Here is a 21438-nt window from a genome sequence, read left to right on the forward strand (position 1 = left end):
AGAGGCATTTGTCTTGCCCACAGGTTACCTGCCTGCAGGCTGCCTGCGTTACTCAGCGTGGGGGCAGACTCTCATCCATGTGGGAGGTGCTGCCAGCAGAGCTATGATTTTTTTTTTTCTTCCTATTTCTAGCTAGCATCGCTGTGTTGACAAAACTTTGTAGACAATTTTGACACTTCCCATACCTAGTATGGGAGCGGCCTTCAATTTTAAATATGATTAAAAACTGACCCAGAGCATAAGACAATAGCAAGTGTCTTGGCACCTTGACTCAAAAAGTGAGAACCAAGCATGTCCTGATTGGCCTTGAGGTGGTGACCGATGCAGAAACTAAGCAGCAAACAAGATGGATTCACTTTCCAAAGTGTGGGAGAAAAATGCTTGCAAAAGGGATCAAGTGAAAAGCTGAAAATGAATAAAACACAGGTTGCTTAAACTGCCAGCTGATCCTTTATTAAGATGTAGAAAGCCTCTGACTTCAATCAGAAATGTAGATTCCTAAGGACTTGCTAGTCATAAAAATAGTGGTGAACCTAGAGAAACCGTAATAGCCTCCTCAACCAGGAAAACTGAACTGGCTTGAAATGATGTTGGCTGTAAAAGCAGACACCATGCCCTCTAACCAGTTGAGCTTTACTGACAAAACGCTTGGAATCAGGGCCAGCTGCATCAAAAGGAAAGCATTTTGCTGGTTAAGATGCTCAGGAACCTAGGTGATTAATGGGAGCCGAAAAACTCACTAGATGCTGTGAGAAAGCCTTTGTGCTAATGTAGCTACTCTAACACAATCTCAAATGTATAGAGAGACCTTTAGAACATAAAGATTTGTTTCTAAACAGTAGCTGTTTCAGATGCTTCTGATGTCTCCTTTGGCCCTTTCTTGCTTATTAAATGCAAGTGCCAGACATGAGGTAGCTGTGATTAGATACAAGCAGGTCTCTAAACCAACACAAGAGTCCACCCCTGCTGAGAGCACTGCCAGCCAGGAGTCATGTGGACCTATAATTCAAACATCCTACATGCAAATGTCCTGAAGAAGGGCTTGTGGGGACGAAATATTGCCCATATTTTTCCAGCTGTAATAACAGGGCTGAAGGAAAAAGCACTACTTTGCTGTAGTGTTTTCCAGGTAGTACTGATTACTTTAAAGGTTGCTAGTGAAGGCAGTACAAGCAAAATACCCCAAGTATGAAATAATACTTTGGTTCTCATTGTTTATGTTATGGGTACAGCCAAGGTTTTCATAGTTCATGCACAGAACGGAAAAACATAGTAGTCTGTAGCCCCTGAACTGGATGTAGTCGATGTACTTTGAGACTTGCTTATAAAAGATTACCAGTTAGAAGTTAGGAGCTTTGTGTTCTCTCTCTTTTTGTTTCTTATTAGGTCAGGTAAGGAAAATGCACATGAAATTTGTAAGAGGGTGTTGCATATGCAGCACCAGAAATCCCTGTGCCAGAAGTTCTCCTGCTCATCTGTGACAATGTTTGGCTTTAAACCACGGGGGGCGGGGGGACAGAGATGGAAAGTGTCTGGCAATTCTGAAAACAAACAAACAAAACAGTGAGGAAACTCCTCTACTTTATCCCCCCCCGGCTTTTTTTTTTTTTTTTTTTTTTTTTTTCCCCACCAGAAAACTTCTGGAAATTCTGACAAAAATTAAAGTAGCTGTTTTAAATACATACATACAGGAAAAAAACTATTTACTTCTTTAGGAATGAGATATGTGTTGTTACCAATATAGCTTGCATGCAGAGATTTCTGCTAAGAATATTTACGGTATAACGTAGTACCAGTTCTTCACTTCTAAGTAGCTATTCACGTACCTATTACTAGAGATGGAATCCTATACCATGGGGGTATTTACTGTCTCCTTTTCCTGTTGATACCTCTAAAATGAAGGCATATCTTTCACAATGGAAAGCATTACTATTGTGGACTTGTAAACAGAATGGAAAATCATAGCCATAGGGCCAAGAAATAATATATAAATTAAAACCGATGTTATAATGCAGACAGAGAAGGAATTCAGTTTTAGAGATGTTGGAAAATAACCATGACATTCTTATGTATTTTCATTGCACTGTGATTAAATGCACCATAACATTAAAGATCAAAAATAAATCTGGCCTCCACTATGTGAGAACTGTAATTGCTCAGTACCAGCAATTTTACAATGCGTTGTCTTTATTTGAAATAGCTACCAGGAAGAATTCTAAAAGCCTGAATCGCAACAATAATAATTTAATTTTAAAATTCACTGTAAATTTTGTCTGCATTGTGAGCGAAAATACTTAATATCAAAGCAGATATTTTTTCCATTTTCCAAAAAGGAAATAATAATTTGCCCTTGTCTTGCATGAAAAAAAAAAAAAAGGGAGCTTTGCTTGTACCTTTTCCCTTTACTTCCATATGTTCATGTCACAAGGTGAGTAGCTGATACAATCAATGTCAACAGCATCCTAACGCTCATAAGAAAAAGCAGATTCCTAGTAATGAAGTTGCTTATCCTTTTCCAAATTAGAAGATGCAGGACTTAGCTCCTTAATTAATGCAGTAGAGATATGACATCAAGTATATGTTGATCCAACTGGACGTAGACTATTTGGGGACCAAGTGGAAAGCCTATCCGCTTGCCAACACTTACCAACTCCACAGGAAAGGCAGCAGGAGAAAAGCCGGCTTGGGCAGCATCCACTGGAGTGCAGACTGATGCATTAGCTTCCAAACATCTTTGCCTTCAGCCAGTTGGGCAAGAGACATGGCACTGGGGTGTTAGAGCATCAGGCATACCTCCGTTCTGGCAATCCTGATGCAGAGACAGCTGTATCCTGTAGAGGGAGAGAGAATCGGATTTATAATTTCTCTGGACACTACAGCAAGATTTGTCACAGCTTGTCTGTCAAGGCCCTTAGATTTCTCATAGGTTAAAAATGGGCAAGACTACTTGTATTTACTTTTGTGAAGAATTTGGAGATGTACAGACAGAAAGCATCAGGCGGGCACTAAGTACGCTTTTTTGAAATAAAGCACCAATCAGTTAGAAATATTGAAAAGCTATACAAATGAGACTACTTGACAGCAACTTTTGAATGTGCATAAATTTAGACACCTTTGCAGCCGTGGTGCAAGGTGTCAATGCATTTAGCATTTTAACACATATTTCTTTTTGCTGCAATTCAGACAAATTGATTGGTCTGCGTGATTGGGGAAAGTTTCTGTGTTGATCACTGGACCTGACAGGTAATCCTTGCCTTAAGGACTTGTCTGCATTAGACTCTTTTCATCTTAAAATTTCCTACATTTATTTCTGTTGATGAAACCCATGAATTTTGTGAGAGTAGGGTGGGACCTTTTAGGGTACATTCCGGGCATGATTAGCAACGTTGGCCTGACTCTGCACGGCTGTGCAACCTGCGCATTGTCAGTCTGTTGTCTGTTGCAGTGGCTAAACAACGTGCAGGTAATGTAGAATCAAGAACTTTACGGTTTGCACTTATGTGGCATTTGGCCTCATCTTTACTCACTAAACAGCTGTCATCCTGACAGGGTTTTATTGTTATGATTTTTTAAGGAATGGAGCAAACCCATGTGGTTAATGCATACTCTTCAGGGTCAGTTCTCAATCGTCTTTCAGATGACAGTATTCCTTCCTCCCTGGCCTCTCAGCTGAAGCAGCTAGTGCCTTTTCAGTTTGAATTGCTGATACATGAGACTCTTCAAACGGGACTGCAAATTAGAGGGTGAGACCACTACTGACAGATGTGATCTGTAAGGCTCTGTGCTAACTGATACTCTCTGTGTGCTATGTAAGTCTGTGGACACTTGTCGGTATTAAAACTGGAAACTGAGCAGCTTAACACTGTTGTGAAGAGAGCACTGCACATTAACAGTTCATCTAAGGTAATTTTCTCTCCCGCCCTGCTGCAAGACAGTCCCTATAAAATTTGATAGACAGTTCAGACTGTGTCAGTTCACAAGATTATGAATGTGTTCAAACTGCAAAGTGTCATCGGGATGAAAAGAAGCTGAGTATTTTCCATCAGAAAGCATTTGGTCTAAGCAGAACATCAAGCTTTTACAACTTTCTTTATCCAAGCTCTCATCCAGATGTAACAACCATTCATTGATCCTCGCAAAACTCCTGGGAGAAAATTCTGTGTAACGTATCTCAAATCAATGGAACTGCATCCTCTTTTTTAAAGCAAATTAAAGCATGCTTTGAAACATTTTCCTTGAGGTATTTACAACCCTGACACCATAGCAGATTTAGTTCTGGCAAGACAGAAGGAGTAAGCCACCAGGGACAAAAGAAAGACATTTAATCTTTCTTATAAAAGCAAAAAAGTAAACAAACGGCAGAGTTGGCAAAGGATAAATATGAAGATTAAAAATCACTGGAGGGGAAATTCTTCCTCCCCGCTATCCTTTTGAATGTCAGTGTCTCTCAGTGTGACTTAGCCGTGCTGAGGCTAGACAGCAAAGCAAAGGCCAGCACCAGCACGGGCTCCCAGCTCTCCCTTTCAGCCACTGAAAATGACTGCCACACTGTGCAAGCGACAACTTGGAGGGGGCGGCAGCGAGGGAAAGTGCAAACATGCTGGAATTCCTCAGCTAACTGCGATTGACAACAGCTGCCAGAAAGAGCTCCTTCAAGACATGGTATGTAAAACAGCAGGCCTCAAGCATGCAGGTTTCAGTGGTGTGGTTTCTTTCTTCCAACAGAGGAACTTACCTTCAGTAGCAAGTAGTTAGTAGGATCTATTCCTGGGCACCATTACTGGCAGGAGAGCAGTTTCTGCACACAGATAGGGCCCCAGGCCCTCGTGGTGACCTCTGGCCAGTTTAGGCTTCAGAACTGAGTGAAACATCAAGTACCAACTCTGAGAGTGCGGTGATGCCAGTATCAACAAACCAGCTGTAAAAGCATTTCATCAGTTTAATATTCTGTATTCATTACAAAGTCTTGCTACAGCACAGCCCATTGTAGTCAGCTGCAGGCACAATCCAAGGTCGCTGTGACACAGCCTATAGTCTCAGCTGAACTATTTTTCATATGCTAAATTTTCTTGCTTCCCTTCTGCTTTTCCACAGCCTTAACCCCACTTGGTCACCGTTCTCTGCACTGCCTGGCTTTAACCACTGCGTGCCTGGGTTCTCCCAGCAGGAAGCCAGTCATACACCGGCTCACCCTCCTGCGATGGCAATGCTGCCTGCAGGTAAGCAAAGACTTGGGAATAAACCAGTGCGATGTTCTCCAAAGCAAGGCACAGACTGTAAGTGTAGAGCATGCAGAGCTGTTGGCTTCTGTTACGTGAATTGGTTGTAGATTTGCAGGGCACTACACAAAATGCACCAAGAGGCCAATGTTCAAGCACTTCACCAAGCCGTGCTTGGGCTCAGTTTGCGTCTGTGGTAAGGGCAGGTGTGCTGGGCTGTTAGGTGTACCATGGGCAATGGCAGATCAAGCTGGCCTCAGGCACTCACGCGCTTCAAGAAACTGCCTGTTCACATTCACCTCGTGTCACTGGCCCTGCAGCTCAGGCTGCCTGCAGAGCTGGGAGGTAAGGACAGCTGTAAAGTTGTGACTGTGACCCAGAACTGCAACAGGAACCCCATAAGATCATTTTGTATGAGAGTAGGTGAGTGAACAGTCGCCATTACATCTTAGTAAGCAATAGGATTCACATCCCATCATCAAGGAAATGCTGAAGTCATTCAGGCCCATTTTGTTGCAGTTGCTGCCTTTTATTGGTTTGAAATGACAATTATGAAGGTCTTATTTCTGCCCTACTAGCTAGGATTGTGTTTTCAGTCTGTGTTAATATGGTGGCTGGGTCAAAGAAGTCTAGGTTTAAGTGCTAATAAACAGTAATAAAATCATAAAGCCTTAATTTATTTCAATAATGCCTTGGTCATGCATATAATTGCAACAGAAAACAATCAAAAAGTGGTTTCTTTCTCTGGTCGTTTTGGGTGGCTTAAAACTCAGAAAAGATGAGGTATGCTCCGTACACTCAGAAAAGTCTCTAGTAATGCCTCAAAATAGAAGACCAGGATTGTAAAAACTAAGAATTTGGAATATAAATTATATAAATTATCTTTCTTCTGCTAAAGCTCTACCTCATCACAACCACATGCTTAAATTACCAAGGCAGCATAAGGGTGAATGTCAAGATAAATGCTTAAAAAATGTCCTTCCCTGTATTATTAACATCACCATGGACTATTAAAATTAAAGGGCTCTTTAAAACATAATTTGTTTTTCATTATTTATCTGCTATTGTCACTGTTCACTTCCTCAGGTGTAAGCAGCAAATCCCCAGAGGGGTGTTTTATCTCTGTATAAATGTATATTTATTAGATGCTTCCCCTTTGGCCCATTAGAAATGGCACAAATGCAGCTGCGCTTGCGCATCTATAATTTCAGGACATGAGCCAGCCTCTCAAAGAAGCTTTCAGTTGTCAGCCTATACTTTACTCTCTTCTGCGGAGTTTTGTAAAATAACTCATATTAGTGACCGGGGTGCGTGAGGTGAAAAATGCTGTAGACTACTGATCTGCTTTGTTGTGGAAATTCCATTCTCAAATTATTCAGAGGCAAGAGGTGTCACGTCAAGCAGGTCCATGTCTTTCTTATGCTGGGGGCCCCAGAGCTGGATGCAGTACTCCAGGTGGGGTCTCAGGAGAGCAGAGTAGAGGGGCTGAATCACCTCCCTCAACCTGTTGGCCACGCTTCTTTTGACGCAGCCCAGGGTATGGTTTGCTTTCTGGGCTGTGGGTATACTTTGTGGTTCATATTCAGTTTTTCATCCACCAATACTCCCAAGTCCTTCTCCACAGGGCTGCTCTCAATCCACACGTTGCCCAGGCTGTATCCATGTTTGGGATTGCCCCGATGCAGGTGCATGACCTTGCACTTGGCCATGTTGAACTTCATGAATTTCGCACAGGCTCACTTCTCAAGCCTGTCAAGGTCCCTCTGGGTGGCATCCCTTTCCTGTAGAGTATCAACCACACCACTCAGCTTGGTGTCATCCTCAAACTTGCTGAGGGTGCACTCAATCCCACTGTCCATGTCACTGACAAAGATTTTAAATAATACTGGTCCCAATACAGATCCCTGACTGACACCGCTCATCACGGGTCTCCATCCAGACACCGAGCTGTTGACTGCAATCCTTTGAGCACAACCATCCAGCCAATTCCCTATCCACCAAGTGGTCCACCTGTCAAATCCATGTCTTTCCATTTTAGAGACAAGGACGTTGTGCAGGGTAGTGTCAAATACTTTGCACAAGTCCAGGTAGATCACATGAGTTGCTCTTCCCTTATCCACCAATACTGTAACACTGTTGTAGAAGGCCAACAAATTTCTCAGGAACAATTTGCCCTTAGTGAGGCCACGCTCGCTGTCACCAAACACCTCCTTATTTTCCATGTGCCTTAGTATAGTTTCTAGGAGGATCTGCTCCATGATCTTGCCACGCACAGAGGTGAGACTAACCAGACTGTAGTCCCCTGGGTCTTCCTTTTTTTCCCTTTGTTAAAATGGGGGTTATGTTTCACCTTTTCCAGTCAATGGGAACGTTACCAGTCTGCCATGACTTCTCAGATATGATGGATGGTGGCTTGGCAACTTCATCTGCCAGTTCCTTCAGGACCCTTTGATGTGTCTCAGCAGGTCCCATGGACTTGAGCACCTTCAGGTTCCTTAGAATGGTCTTGAACCTGATCTTGTATGGTGGGTGGTACTTCATTCTCCCAGTCTCTTCCTTTGGATTCTGTGAGGTGGGCAGCATGGCTAGAGTACTTGCTGGTGAAGACCAAGGCAAAAAGTTGTTGAATCCCTCAGCCTTCTCCATGTCGGTTGTAGCCAGGTCTCCCGTTTTGCTCAGTTTCTTTCATCTTTCTTTGTTGTCCTATGTACCTGAAGAAAACCTTCTTGATATTTTTTATGTCCCTAGACAAGGCACTGTATTCCCAGGCCATATCCCTATAATCTTCCCAGGATGTGTACCCCTGCCTCCACTGCCTATGCATTTTGTTTTTCTCTTTGATATGATTGATAGCCAATGTTACTTTTTCCTGAGTTCACAAGGCTCAGAAGAACTATACATTCACTAATAAAGCCCAAAGTCAGATTTGCCCAAAAGTTAAATATTTCATTTCACTTCAGTCTCTGACAGCATTTGATGTCCATGTTGCTATTCTCCTACAGGAGTCAGCACAAGTTCCCTCCTGATTAAGAAATGGAACAGGCTGGGAACAATGAGGTACACCAAGATAAATGCATTAAGTGTATTTTCAGAGTTGCAGAGACCCTAACTCTGTAACGGCGACAGGCACGGAGTGGTAAGCATGAGAGAGGTCCTGTTTGGAGTTGAAAACAAACGTTTTCCATATGTCCTTTCGCTGTGCTGCAGGCAGCACTGTCTGGGGCCACACAGCCATGCCGTGCTGTGCCCAGCAGCTCTGCTTCTATGCAGAGCAGCAGCTGTGACACTGTGAGCACATGAGGTGTGAACCAAGCTGCGGTGTGGCAGGAGGAGCCACTGGTGTGACTCTCACGCTCAGCACATGAGGTTTGGCAGGTCTGGTTTGGAGGAGGGCAAGGTAACAATGGGAGAGGGTGCCACAGCGAGGGGTGGCAGGCCACCACCCTGGGCAAGAGGGACAGAGGCAGCCAGCAGAGACAGGAACTGCACTCTGCACAGTTGCTTCTGAAAGCATAAAGTTATTGTGTATATATAGCAAGTATCCCATTGGTTCTTATTAATTTAATTTAATTGATTTTTTTTTTTTTTGTAAAATTCCAAACACTTTATGTCTGTGGTGATTTATGGTCTTTTCCTCTCAGTAAACTGCAGAGTGGCGCTTGCGAAAACCCCAGCCTCTTAGGACATGCTGAATTTAATCCTGGCACCCAAGTTATCTACTTTGATGTGTTATCTGAATCCTTTGCCATGCCGAGAAGAGCACCTAAGCATTGGTGTGCTTGTTTTGTTCCCTGCTGACTGGTGCATCCGGCAAACAATTTGACTTCATTCCTTGTCCCCACAATGACAGCATTGTACAATGCTACAGATCAGCATCAACTGATGCATGGTGCCTTGTGGTACCAGAGACTGATTGAAGGGGTGCTGAGGAGCGTCACAACCTTAAAAAAAGATGTGGCTGCTACAATTTGGGGTGTTTTGTTTTGTTTTGATAGCTGTTGTTTAAACCAGGGTCCCCAGTATTCCTCCATTAAAAATATCTTCTGATACGGTTATTAAATTACCTTAGTTGAAGGTTAAATGGAATGACCATAAGTCTAACATCAACTCAAGGAAGCCATTCCTTGGCTTATAGCTACTGATGTTGCCCCATCACTGGGGTACTTGGTTGCTTTTACCCAGAGTGTGCATCTTCACTGTGACAGATTGTATTGGCAGAAGAGCCACTACTTAGGGAATAGGAACTCAGAGAAGACAACTGCAGATATAGTTTATAGTTAGAGTGTTCCTCTGGCAACTATATGTTTGCTGAGGATTTGTGTCAGCTCGGGAAGAGAATTTATGCATGAAACAGAAAGGCTGGATATTGGTGGCTGACTTTATAGTTCCAGTGTATCCACACACCACACAAACCTGTGATTACAAAAGGCAATGTAAGTACAGTGGTGTGAACAATGCCTTAAAGGATTCTCCATTTCTGCCTGTAACTCTTCATGCCAATACTACATGGGAACATTGCTGCCTGAATCCTCATTTTGTGATACCTTACGGTGATGTAGCGTTATGCAATTTCATTATTCAGGGACACGAATACCATGGAGCTGAAGCACTGCTCTCAAGAAAAATTGCTTCCACCAGTAAAAATAATGCTTAAATCAATACAAACACAGATTTTTGGTAGTAAGGCGGCTTCGTGTCACCAACTATTCTGAATCAGCATGTCTGTAATATAAAGCAGAATGAATTCTCATATCTTCAGATACAAAGTGTTATAGTTTAGACAAGTATAGTTACTTTATACCTCGGGAGATGTGCCTAAATGTAGGACCTCATATACCAACTTGGAAACAGCAGAACCATGTGTCAGTCTGTTAAGCCTTTTCTCTGCACTGTGGTTGTAATGCCTAGTGAAGTAAGGTGAATCTTGGACAGAGTATAACCATTACAGCAATCCTGCCAGCAATCCTTGTGACGTGTCTCTAGTGTTTTAGTTCAGATCAGAAGTTTTGATGCAACTCTATGGATCATCTCTATTGTCTGTGTTTTATTTTGCATCAGGGGCTGATTTTGGAGTGCAGAGATGAGATTCTGTTGAGTGAAATTCAAATGGAAAATGTTCTCCAGAAGCACACCTAACGTGCTTGGACCTCAATAGGCGTTTAGTCCAGGGGACCCAAATTAAGGTGGTTTGAACTGAAAAAAAATGGAATATGCATAGTGTGCATATCAGAACCTCAGCATCAACTGTGTGTGTAGAGCATCTGCTCTACAGATTCTTGGTCTACTTGACCTTACCATGCAGATGTAACCTTGCCTGACTTTTAAGAGCAGTTGAGAGGACCTACTGAAAATCAGGCTCAAATTTTTTCTTTCATTCCCACATATATGAAATGTACCCTGAAATTCTTGCTTCTCCATAGACTATGATCATTAATGAGTTAGTGCTTACACAGTATAACTACAAGTGGCATGTTATTGCTGTAAATGTACTGATAGCGGTGAGGATGTTATTCTATAGCTTCTAAACTATTTCACAGCTTATGTACAGTGGCAAACACTTCAGTTGTTGCTGAAAATGCAGCCACTTCTAGAGTGGAGTGTGTCAGCTGAGTCAGCACACAAAATTACAATGTAACTATAGGAAGAGAGGGGGGGAAAAGGGGAATTGCATAAAAAATCCCACGTCCCGGGTAAAAATCAGTATATTGCAATCCAAATTGGATTTGGACTAGCATTTACCTCTGCTTCTATGATAAGATTCAATGTGATTCAATGCAGAAGTCCTAGAGAAAAATGGTTTCTACAGTAGAGCAGAAAGAGTACTCATAACATACTCGATACTTTTCCTGTCTGCATTTCAAAAAGGAAAGGCATTTGAGATACTAGTTAATGTAAGGGCTTACATTGATAAGTAATTGTTAAACAATGTTTGGAGAAAGTGGGATGTTAATTAGTTACAGAAAAGTATGCTGCATTTTCAGCAGTTCATACTATAACTTTTTTTCCTTAAGCAGAAGCAAACAGGAAGCACAACTGTTTCAGTATCACCACCAAGTCGGATTTGATTCAACTAGGAAAGAAAGGTCTGTAGCAAAAAAAAAAAAATAAATAAAATTGAAAAACCTTCTTTCCTTCCTGGAACAGGAAATGTAAAAATAGGAATAGTCTACTTCCAAATCCTGCTAAAAGACGTGAAAATATCTAATTTCTTTGCCAAAAAAAAAAAAAAAAAAAAAAAAGGCTCTACCTTGATTTTGAAAAGGCAGGTATAATAATCTAACCAGTTTCAGATATGAACATGCAGCATATTAAAAAAGCCCTTTCTGAAGTGACATTAAAAACATCAAAGCATTCAGAGATCCCAGCTACCTTGATTTTCAAATCCACCATCACAAGCTCCAAAACAGTGTCAGTCAATTCAATCAGTCTGTGAACTATGAACCACTATCAATCCATAACATGTAAAAGCACAGGTAATGGAACACTTGCTGACTTCTGACTGCTGGAAGGCAGCAAGCTGTATCAGTACTCCAGTTAAAATCTCCAGTTAAAATGCCTGTGTTTATGACATGTAATTTAATTTTTCTAAAATCATAACATTTTATTAACTAGACATTAAGTGCTTTATTTATTGAGCTCCTAATTGACAAAGACTAGTAGTATATAAAATGCTCCAGACACTCCCTAATTTCCCCCACCCCCACACCCCCCGAAAACTGTTTGGCTGGTTGATTACAGAAGGTTGAGAACTGCTTCTTTTACAGCCTGGCTTCGGGATTTGATATCGGTTCTCATTAGAAACTTCCTGTCCCAAGTCTCTCTTTCTCTTGGTCAGTTTAAAGCCACAGTTTGAAAAAATAGATGCTTTAGTTTCTCATACGTTGAAGAGAATCTTCATGTTCAGCAGACTCACTAATCCAAACAGGTCTCAAATACCGCACAGTTCAAACCCCAGATATCTTGAAGTGGGAGCCTCAGAGTCTAGAAATCTCCTTTGTCTGGGATTATGAGAATCGCTGTGTTTGGACAGCCATTCCCATTTCTCAAGATAAGGAGGCAGGAGAGGAGTTAGGAATTTTTTAGGTCTGCCATGTGGCCAGCGACTTGACTAAGGAAACAGTCACATCTGTTCATTTGAACAGATGAACCTCTCTCAAAATGCTGAGGCCAACTCTCCTCCCATCTAGAACAGGGAGGTTTCTTCCAAAATACTTTGTTGGTTGCATCCAGCAGCCTGCACTCACCTCCTTCTGCAAATACGATCTACATGATTAGCTGGAACTGAGCCAACACCCCCAGACTAGGGCACAGGATACAGTAGGATTTTATTACAATTTGGGTTTCCTGGAGGGAAGTCCAGCTAAAGAGGAGGCTCACATTCTCCCCAGTCTATTGTTCAGTCAGACTTGGACCCTGGCCTTTTCTGTTTATTTATTCAGACAGACCATCTCCTCGCATACCAATCTGGATGTGTACAGTAAACACTGGAAGCTCATTGTAGTGGTAATAACTCATTGCAGCTACAGGAATCCACATCTTCCACGGGTCAGCTGCTAGTCTTGCTTCTTTCTGCCCTCTTTTCCCTGCTGCCAGGCTCACGCAAGAAGGTAGGTGCAGGCAGACTGTATCCTGTGCATACAGACCGTCATTCCCCTGGGCACTGCTGCGTACTGCAACTTTCATCAGATGAAAAAAATACCTTTATGTCAGCAAAATGTCTTTTTCAAGGGTAATGGGGGTGACAAAAGATTTCATTGCTTAAACTTACATATTTATAACAGAAGAAGACTTTTTTTTGGTTAATTTTATGACCACTGTGTCTACAGAAGGGGACAGTATGGAATCAGATTATGGCTAGGTAGGATTGACTTCATTGACTTTGCAGTTCAGGCTGTGGCTACATATTTGGCAGCAACATAGGGTAATTCATGTTAACCCAGTTATTTCTCTTTGCCTCCTCCCAGGAATGTGTGACATTCTTGTGCCATGCAGTTTTCTCCAGCAAGACATTTGGTCTTTGCAGACTTTGGAAAACACAGATGTGAAAATAAATTCAAACACATCTGCAATCGCTCCTTCTCGAGTGACTGAAGTGCAGGGAGCACCTCTTGCTAGCTTTAACTTAGCTAATACAGGTAAAAATAGTGGTAGAAATGACTGAGAGAAGTCATCTTTCTATACGCTTTTCCTGTCCTATGGTCCATCCAAGGCATATACTTTTGGCTACTGTTGGAGACAGAAAACTGAACTAAAATGACCCATTCTGGCCATTAATAAGTTACATTGTCTAGTAACAAACACAATGTCTGGTGTCCCTGCTAGCCTTATTGAGATGAGATTTATGCTCCCAGACTGGTTCCCTGTTTCCAGTTGCTTGTAACGATTGTACAATTAGACTAAGCAAGCCTCTCTCAGTGGGGGAACTACTAATTTTTAAGCAAGTTGATCATTAATGGTGAAAAATGGATCTGTCAGACAACATGTAGCTGTACTTGCTTTTGCTTCTTACTTCCAAAATCTCCTACCTAGGCCTGAACATCACCTCTCACTGAACAACGCCATGTGCTATGTGCAGCTTAGTACAGAGTCCCTTCCTAAGGCAAGTTCCCCCGCTGTAGGCGAACACCATAGTCTGTTGCTCTTTGCATATGTGCCTCATTTGGTAAAGGTTCTGGCCCATGATTTAAGGCAGTGCTAGCCCAAGCGTTGCTTTACTGAGGTCTCACTGTTTTTTCCACTGTTCAGGACTGTGCCTTTCCTCAGTCAGGACCTAGCAGATGCACTTTCTGCTGCGGAGAGGGCAGATGCGAGGGAGGATGCCTGCCCAGGGCATGGTGCGCATGGATCCAGTGAGTAATAATCCGGGGTAAATTACTGTTTACTTGGAATATTTTTGCTGTTTTGATTTCACATGTTTCAGCAAGGTGTGGAAATGGTGAGGAAGGCAGGGAGGGAGAAAGGGAAGGAAGGAAAAGAGGAAGGCTAACAGCCTTATTTGTTGAATATTTTTGGTTGCAAAGCCCAAGAGTTGGCTCTGTGTCTGTTCTAGTGAGTTGGCACCACAGACACACGCGCACACACAAAATCTCGGATTACCTTTATGAAAGGGTGAAATTCCAGTCTCACCTGGCACAAGGGTAAGTTCCACATAAAGAACAGTCTCTGTGGAGAGTTTTTGAAAATGAATCAAAAACCTGAGAGACTGAGAAAAATTCTGAGAACTGGAGATGTGTCAAACCAATTTGAATTTGCCCAGCTTCATATTGGCGCAGTTAGAATATGACTCTCTTCCACAAAAACACAGAGCCTTAGACACAGATTCCACAGCTGGTGTTCAAACACACACGTTAGCTCTCTGGAGAAGAGCATGTCTGTATACACAGCCATTTGGCCACTGTACAATATTGCTTGTAAACAATACGAACATGTGCATATGGGATTCTCTAGTTAAAGACATTTATTCTGGCAATCACAAGCTGAATTCCACAAGTGCACAGACCCTACTGGCTTGCAAAGACTCGTCCTATGCAGAAGATTGATACACAGTCTGCGCCTTCTTTCAAGCAGCACTTCTAGCATTTTATATCCTTCCTCCTGCTTTATGGTGCCTTTGTGGTACAAAGGTTCTATTTAACAACAACAGATAATTTGGGATCAGAGGCATCTGATAACATGAAGGAATAATCCACGAAGCTGTCCTTCACTTTATCATCCACATAACTACCACAAGCCTTGCGTATTCTGGGCAGTTGCATCTTACTCTGTATATTCAAATGAAGTTCACATTTCAAATGCCCCCATTTGTCCACCAAGCCTTCTCAGCCTCTCTAGTTTAATCCCACAGTATAGCCTCACCGTGTACATCACTTCTATGCCAGAAGTCACCGACATACCTATGCCAGACAAGAGCGTCTATTCAAGGAGTTTAACTGGTCAATAAAGAGGGATATAGTTACAGAGTTGTAACTCACTGGTTCTGCCAGTCCCTTTCTCTGTGTAAACCCAGCTGTAAACCTGTAAATTCAGACTATGGCAGCAGGCTGAATTCTGTCATTCCTCCCTTTATCAAGGAAGGCAGTGTCACCCCTGGGAGGTTAGGCTAAGTTGTCAGCAACTGCGCAAAATCAGCAGCATGTGCTGTCTGACAACAAATGAGAAACCTGCTCCAAGGGGAAAAGGCATGTCTGCTCATCATCCCACAAACTATGGGGCGGCTGGGAGGGTTCAAGTCTCTCCCACATTCTTTCTGAATATAAATATAGGCAGAGCCACTGTGATAGCTTCTGGTGCGACACATGATTTCTTCTTGGCCCCTGAATAAACTGTTTCCTGTGCCAGTCAGCTCAGGAGGTGAACGTGTCCTTGTGCTGCATCCACACAGATTTGTTGACTTCAGCTCACTCTGAGGGTTACACGAAAGTGAGGGTGCTAGATGCATTTAGGTGTTTTAAGGAGGAAAGCCTGTTTTTTCTCACTAAAAAAGCTCTACCCCTGGTAGTGGCTTTCACTGTGTTCGAGTGCTTCTGTCCCGCAGAGTTCAGCAAGTGAGGTGTAGGAAGTGAAAAAAAGACAGACTGAAAACCAACAGATGAATCATAGCAAGTCAAATATGAATAAAGGAAGGCACCTTAGAAACCTCCTGTAATTAGAGCGTTGTGATTTGGTATCCCTTCACCAATAAGAGTCATCTAACACCTAGTGATTCACTTGTTTTGCCATAAGAAAGGTGCCTTACACCACGTGCATACTCTTTTGGGTGTGCAGCTTTGAAAGACAATATAGCCCAAAGTTGTTGCCAGCAGACAGCTGGTACATGAAATATCAGACCTCTCCGCAGCTGGTAACAGAGCTGTTGGTCACCTTGCCAAAATTACCTACTGCAGTGACCTCTTCATTGGCACAGCCTACAGATCCTAAATGACCTGAAAGTGAGCCCCATGGAGCAGCCTCACAGCAAGGCAGCACACACGGCAGAAAAGCTCGCAGTGCTGCTTTCGGGGTTTTCCTCACACTAAGGGCACTCACTGAGGTTCTCCTGGGCTCTTAGGCTGGTATCCCTGTGATTCGCAAAACAATGGGTCCAATTGCCTATTTCCAAGGCATTGGATTCTGTTGATAAATGGAACACAGTTAGGTCAAGCTCCCCCTGGGGAGTGAGGGCAGTGTCATTTTTGTAACCCAGTTCATCTTCCTTATCCAATTCACTGTGCAGTCACATAGATATTTGGTGGCACCAGGGAGCGACAGTGCTGGGCAGAGCTAAAGGCCAAAGCCAGTGTGAGTGCAAGATGGCTTTTTTCAGTGCCAATCACAGCAAACTTCAGCAAAACCATGATGTGAGAAGATGAAGTAACAAGAAGACAGGCTGAGAGATGTGGTGATAAGTAGAGAAGGATGGGCCAAGAGAGGGATGGAAAGTAAAAGGTATTGCTTGCAATGTGACAGGCGAGAGCAATGACATTTGTAGCACTGTTCTGCATAGATATGACTGAAGTTCATATTTTTTAAAGCTGGAGGAAAAGATATCACAGTAATTTTGATATGAAGTGACTAAATTCAGGATGAGATATATTGCTCCGTGGATAAGTAAGGACATTATTTAAAAGAAGACACAAGAAAGTATCTGCAAAATTTAGACATTGCCTGAATATGAAGACCTAGATAAAGAAAGGTCTCAATTAAAAACAATGCCCAAATAAATGTGTATAGGCTGGGGGGTGGGGTAGGGTGTGGTGTGGCATTTATAGTATAGTATAGCATAGTAAACTGGAAAAGGAAGATAAAGGACTGGAGTAGAGAATACAACCTTGCACTGGTAGTTAATCTGTTCTTGTGTGTGTGAAATTACCTGGAGACAAGATGAAGGAGAACAAAAGTGACGAAAAGAAAAAGTTCTCCCTTAGGAAGCTGAAGGAGGATACAATGATGGAGCAATTAAGGGGGTAGAAGAAACCACAAGAGGGCCACCAGGGAAAACAAAAGGCAAAAGGACAGCCATGTGTTTCAAAAATGGCTGAGGTGTCAGAGAAGGTGGGAACTGCTATGAGGGTTGACTGAAACATGGTATTTAAAAAATGTGACATACCACTCTGATACCTAAGGTATATAAACCAGATTAGATGGTGTTTAGGATGGATGTAATACAGTTCCAAGTAATGAATTTAAACATTCAGTTTACTGACCTGGGGATGAAAGGCAAGAGGGAGATGGAGCAGATGGAGATATTGGAGAAAGAAATGAAGTCAGGAGTGGGATGGGAAGAATTAAAGCAAGAGGATGGAAAGAAGAGTCTCTTCTCCTTGCTTGTGTCCTCTGGAAACTTATAGTATGGTTTCTAGCAGAGGTCAATATAAGGAAAGTTCGTTGCCACTGCCTTTGCCTGGCTATGATTTGTGGTGTGGCTGTGAAGTATCACACACAAACATGCTTTAGTTCTTTACTTCATTTAGATCTTCTCTCCCTGTGGACTAGTTTGTTTGTCTTCTCCTCAGAGGTTTGACCCTGATGTGACAAACAGTGCTCTACAGAGGAGGAAGCTTTAGAAACACAGAAATTAGCGATGGAAAATTCCTCTGTAAAAGATCAACTAGCCCATGGTGCTTGGTAGGCCAAGGGATAAACAGTAGTGTTATGCTTATTTAAAATACGGCAAGAAGAAGTCTCCCGGAGCAACTGCTCCACCAGGCAGTGGATCTTACAGCCAAGCCATTGTAACAGTACTCATCCTCATCTTTTTGCCTCATTTCATCCTAGTTTCTCCTTCCTCACAATAATAATGCTCTCACTTCTGCAAACGTAATTAGTTGTTCTCCCGCGGTGCCTACTTTTTATTGCTTTGTGTCCTACACACCGTGCACATCTGCATTTACCTCTTTCAACTCATATGACAGCATCTCTAAATCAATCCTCATCACTTGTACTTTTTAAAAAATTAATTCCTTTGTGTTTGCTGATGTCTTTTTGATGAGCAGATTTTCAGGACTGAATGCAGTATTCCAGGGGGTTTACGCTGCAATACCACTAATAGAGGCCTTTAGTACAGTTTCTGTTTATGGACTCTAGTATCCCATTGTTTTCTTGTTTCTGCTTTTCCCCCCCCTCCTGTCATCTCAAATTACAGGCATGTCTAACTTGCTGTCTGCTCTCCTGCTATTTTAGGTCTCTTTCAGCATTACAGCTTCTGAGAATCCTTCTTCCCAATAAATAGCTGTGATTCGAATTATTTTTCACCAGATGTAGTATAGCTGCATTTTTCTCTGTGGAATTACATTTTGTTTCCTGAATATCATTTGTGCCAGAGCTTTGACTTGTGAAATTAATAGAATAATGTACCCTCAACCCCACAGCTTGGAGGTATTTCCCTCCTTTCCTCTCACCTCCCCAAGCTTGAAACCATAGAAATTAATATTAACGGACAACAAAAGAAAAAAATTAATTTATTTTGTTTTCTTTGCAGGAGTTGTTTAAACTTCATAGGATCACTGAGACATGGAATTTTCTCACTACAGACCCGAAAGAAAGGTGAACCGCATTGTTAAATAATTTGTACAATGTCACTGAGGACTGCCCGACTTCTTGTCCTCACTGTCTGAGCTGGGGTAGGAGGTTGCTGCTGCCAGATTACCCCTGGCCATCTGCCCCACAGTCCTTGCTAGAATCTGCAAGGTAACTTAAAGTATAGCTACTGCCTAATCCTTTGCTGTCAAAATCATCCACTTTAACTAAAGTCAAATTTTTCTTGCTTGCTTGTGTGCCCTCTCTCTCTCTATCTTTCATTGGACAGCTGGAGCAAATACATGCTATCCCAGCAGATGGAAAGGGAAAGAGATCTTTTGTGGATGGGATAAAAAGAAACCAAAGGACAGTGAGCTCTTAACCTGGTTCAGCTGCAACCCTCAGCTCTTTGAAAATTGGTACCAGAGTTAGGAATGCACTTCAGAAACGATGACTCTCCTCATTGTCCCCCTCACAGACCACACTGCAGAGCTTTTCCCAGAACTCATTTCTGGGAAGCACATGATGCTGAAGACCTGTTGGATCACGCAGCCAAAGCAAAGGCGATATGTTGTGGATTCATCCCGTCATCAAATGCATTACAAAGCAAACCAATTAAAGGTCACATCTGTTAGTCACAAATCTTGTGGTTTGGCTCTTATTGAACAGCAGGCTGTGTGAGAGCAGGACGTGTGTGTGCTCAGGGCTGTCTTCCTATAGAGTGTGCTGCAGAGAGGATGTGTGGTGTTGGGGCAGAGTGTCAAAAACAAAATTAAGGCTGTAGCTATTTTTCACATTTCCGTTCATTATATAAATGTCTGTAGGAACACTGTTGATCTTGTCAATTTGCCTGCTTTTCAGTTCTCTGAGACGATGCTGTAGACTTGAACAAGGCCACAGAAGAGTCGATTCCTCTCACACAAAGTGCACGGCCGTCCGTTTGCAACACGTATTGGCTTCGATGCTGACAGCAGATGTCCGTAAATTATCACTTGCCTGTGTAAGGCAAGGAGCTTTCTTTAGAAACCATATTCTTCTCTTTTTGCTCTAACCAAAGCTAAAAGTGAAAAAGGAGCTATTAAAGGTAATTTTTCTCATCTGTCAGTCTAAACATAACTCTTTTTTCTTCACTGCAACTTCCCTTTCACTGCAACCCTGTTCCACTCGAGTAAAGTCCAGGGTAGGATTTACTTTACCTAACTTCGAAACCCATGTGCGTTTTGCATAATCTCAGATAGCTAAAGCTAGGCAAAATGAATCCCACCTAAGTAATTTCTCTCTCTCTGCTGGGCTAATGTTCCTAACTGTCTTTTTTGTCTGCCCTTGCTGTATATTAAATTCTTCCCAGTACCTGCGCTCCTGCCTAAGATAACTGGGGACCCTCATTCCCAGTGACAAGGACTCTTCCCTTTCCACAGAAGCCTCACTTCTTCCTAATAAGGAAATCAAAGAGGACCTTCCCCTTCCTCCCCGTGCAGTGTCAGGGGTCTTTTCAGCTCTTTCCTCCCTCTTCTCCCACAAGCGTAAGCCCAGACACATCAGGATGCTCACAGTAAGTCTGTGTTGTGGCGGTGAGGTCCCTCAGCGGTAATCCTGAAGCTAGAGCCACATGGGTATAGTGAATACCTTCCCCCTTGTAAACCTGGTGTTCCACAACTCTGCATGTGCAGGTATTTGTCCCACACCTGAAATGTATTGTCAAGTTTTGATTTATAACCATGTGAGTTAAAATTTGGGGAAAGATGCCAGCTTATGTGCCTTTTATTTTTAGAAAACCTGAGAATTTCTCTCAGATGGAGCATGCCACCTGACCAGGTATTTCAGGTCACCATTCTCTTCACAGGCAGGTTCCTGGAGAACAGTTCAACTGTGATAAATCACATCCTTTCTTCTGCAGTCTACCCATAGTGGCGGTCACTTCTTGGCTATGTCATCAGCCACAGATTGAGACCACCACTCAAACACACTTCAGCAATGCTGTCTCTGAAAAATTAGTGACTGTTGGCTTGAAGAGCAGGTAGAGAATGAATAACAATATGCACCTTTAATTGTTAGTAGCTTAGCAGACGCACTAAAATTTTATGTCCTGGATAGGTATCAACTCTCATCATATGCTGCCTCTGTCTGTGACAGAAAACATGTTTTTGTATGTGTTCATATAGCTTGCAGTAAAGTCCTGTCTGCGAGCCCCAGGTACCAATTTCTTGTTCCTAACAGTAAATCCTATTTGTGTAACTAGTAGTAGCAATGGGCAGCAGGTTCACAATACCTCAGTGAGTCTTGCTTTTACACATCTAGAGATCAAAAAGGAGGAAAAGAGACATAAGAATACCTCTCCTACAAACAAGCAAGTGTTCTCATCTAAGCTTGCTATGGATGTTTGCGGAACAACTTAAAAGTGCTAGAGGATGCCAGCACGGGCTGATGGATCAACATGCTGGTTACAGAGTAGCATCAGTTTTTCTCATTTAAAGACCAGATGCAAGTCAGTTGTAAAGGTACGATTTGAATTCTCTTAACAAGCAATGTATTGGATTACCAAGCATCAGCAGTACCATGCATAAACTAATCCACAAAAGCCTCTTACTCATTTAGAGAAAATGACGCTATTTTAAAAATTTGTTCTGTCTCCTTTGAAAACTTGAAAATCTCAGAGCTTTAAATTAATAAGTAGCTCTCCAAAAGTTAGCATCACTATGCGAGTTACATGTTCCATGCGATTGCT

At 42.4% G+C, this 21438-nt stretch overlaps 1 long non-coding RNA gene across 3 annotated transcripts in view; it reads left to right on the top strand.

The window, feature by feature from the left end:
• The window catches only part of LOC141742323 (uncharacterized), a 24569-nt gene extending 5217 nt beyond the window's left edge, over positions 1 to 19352 (top strand). Inside the window, exons 2-6 of one of the 3 annotated variants that reach the window (XR_012586664.1) lie at positions 3575 to 4662; positions 5095 to 5219; positions 13965 to 14068; positions 18676 to 18884; positions 19003 to 19352. This is a non-coding gene — a long non-coding RNA (uncharacterized LOC141742323). The remainder of the gene's footprint in view (positions 1 to 3574; positions 4663 to 5094; positions 5220 to 13964; positions 14069 to 18675; positions 18885 to 19002) is intronic. The other 2 variants (XR_012586666.1, XR_012586665.1) reach the window with 2 other exon arrangements.
• Positions 19353 to 21438: the final 2086 nt, after the last annotated feature.

This window comes from Larus michahellis, chromosome 4, assembly GCF_964199755.1.
Source record: "Larus michahellis chromosome 4, bLarMic1.1, whole genome shotgun sequence".
Taxonomy (NCBI): domain Eukaryota; kingdom Metazoa; phylum Chordata; class Aves; order Charadriiformes; family Laridae; genus Larus; species Larus michahellis.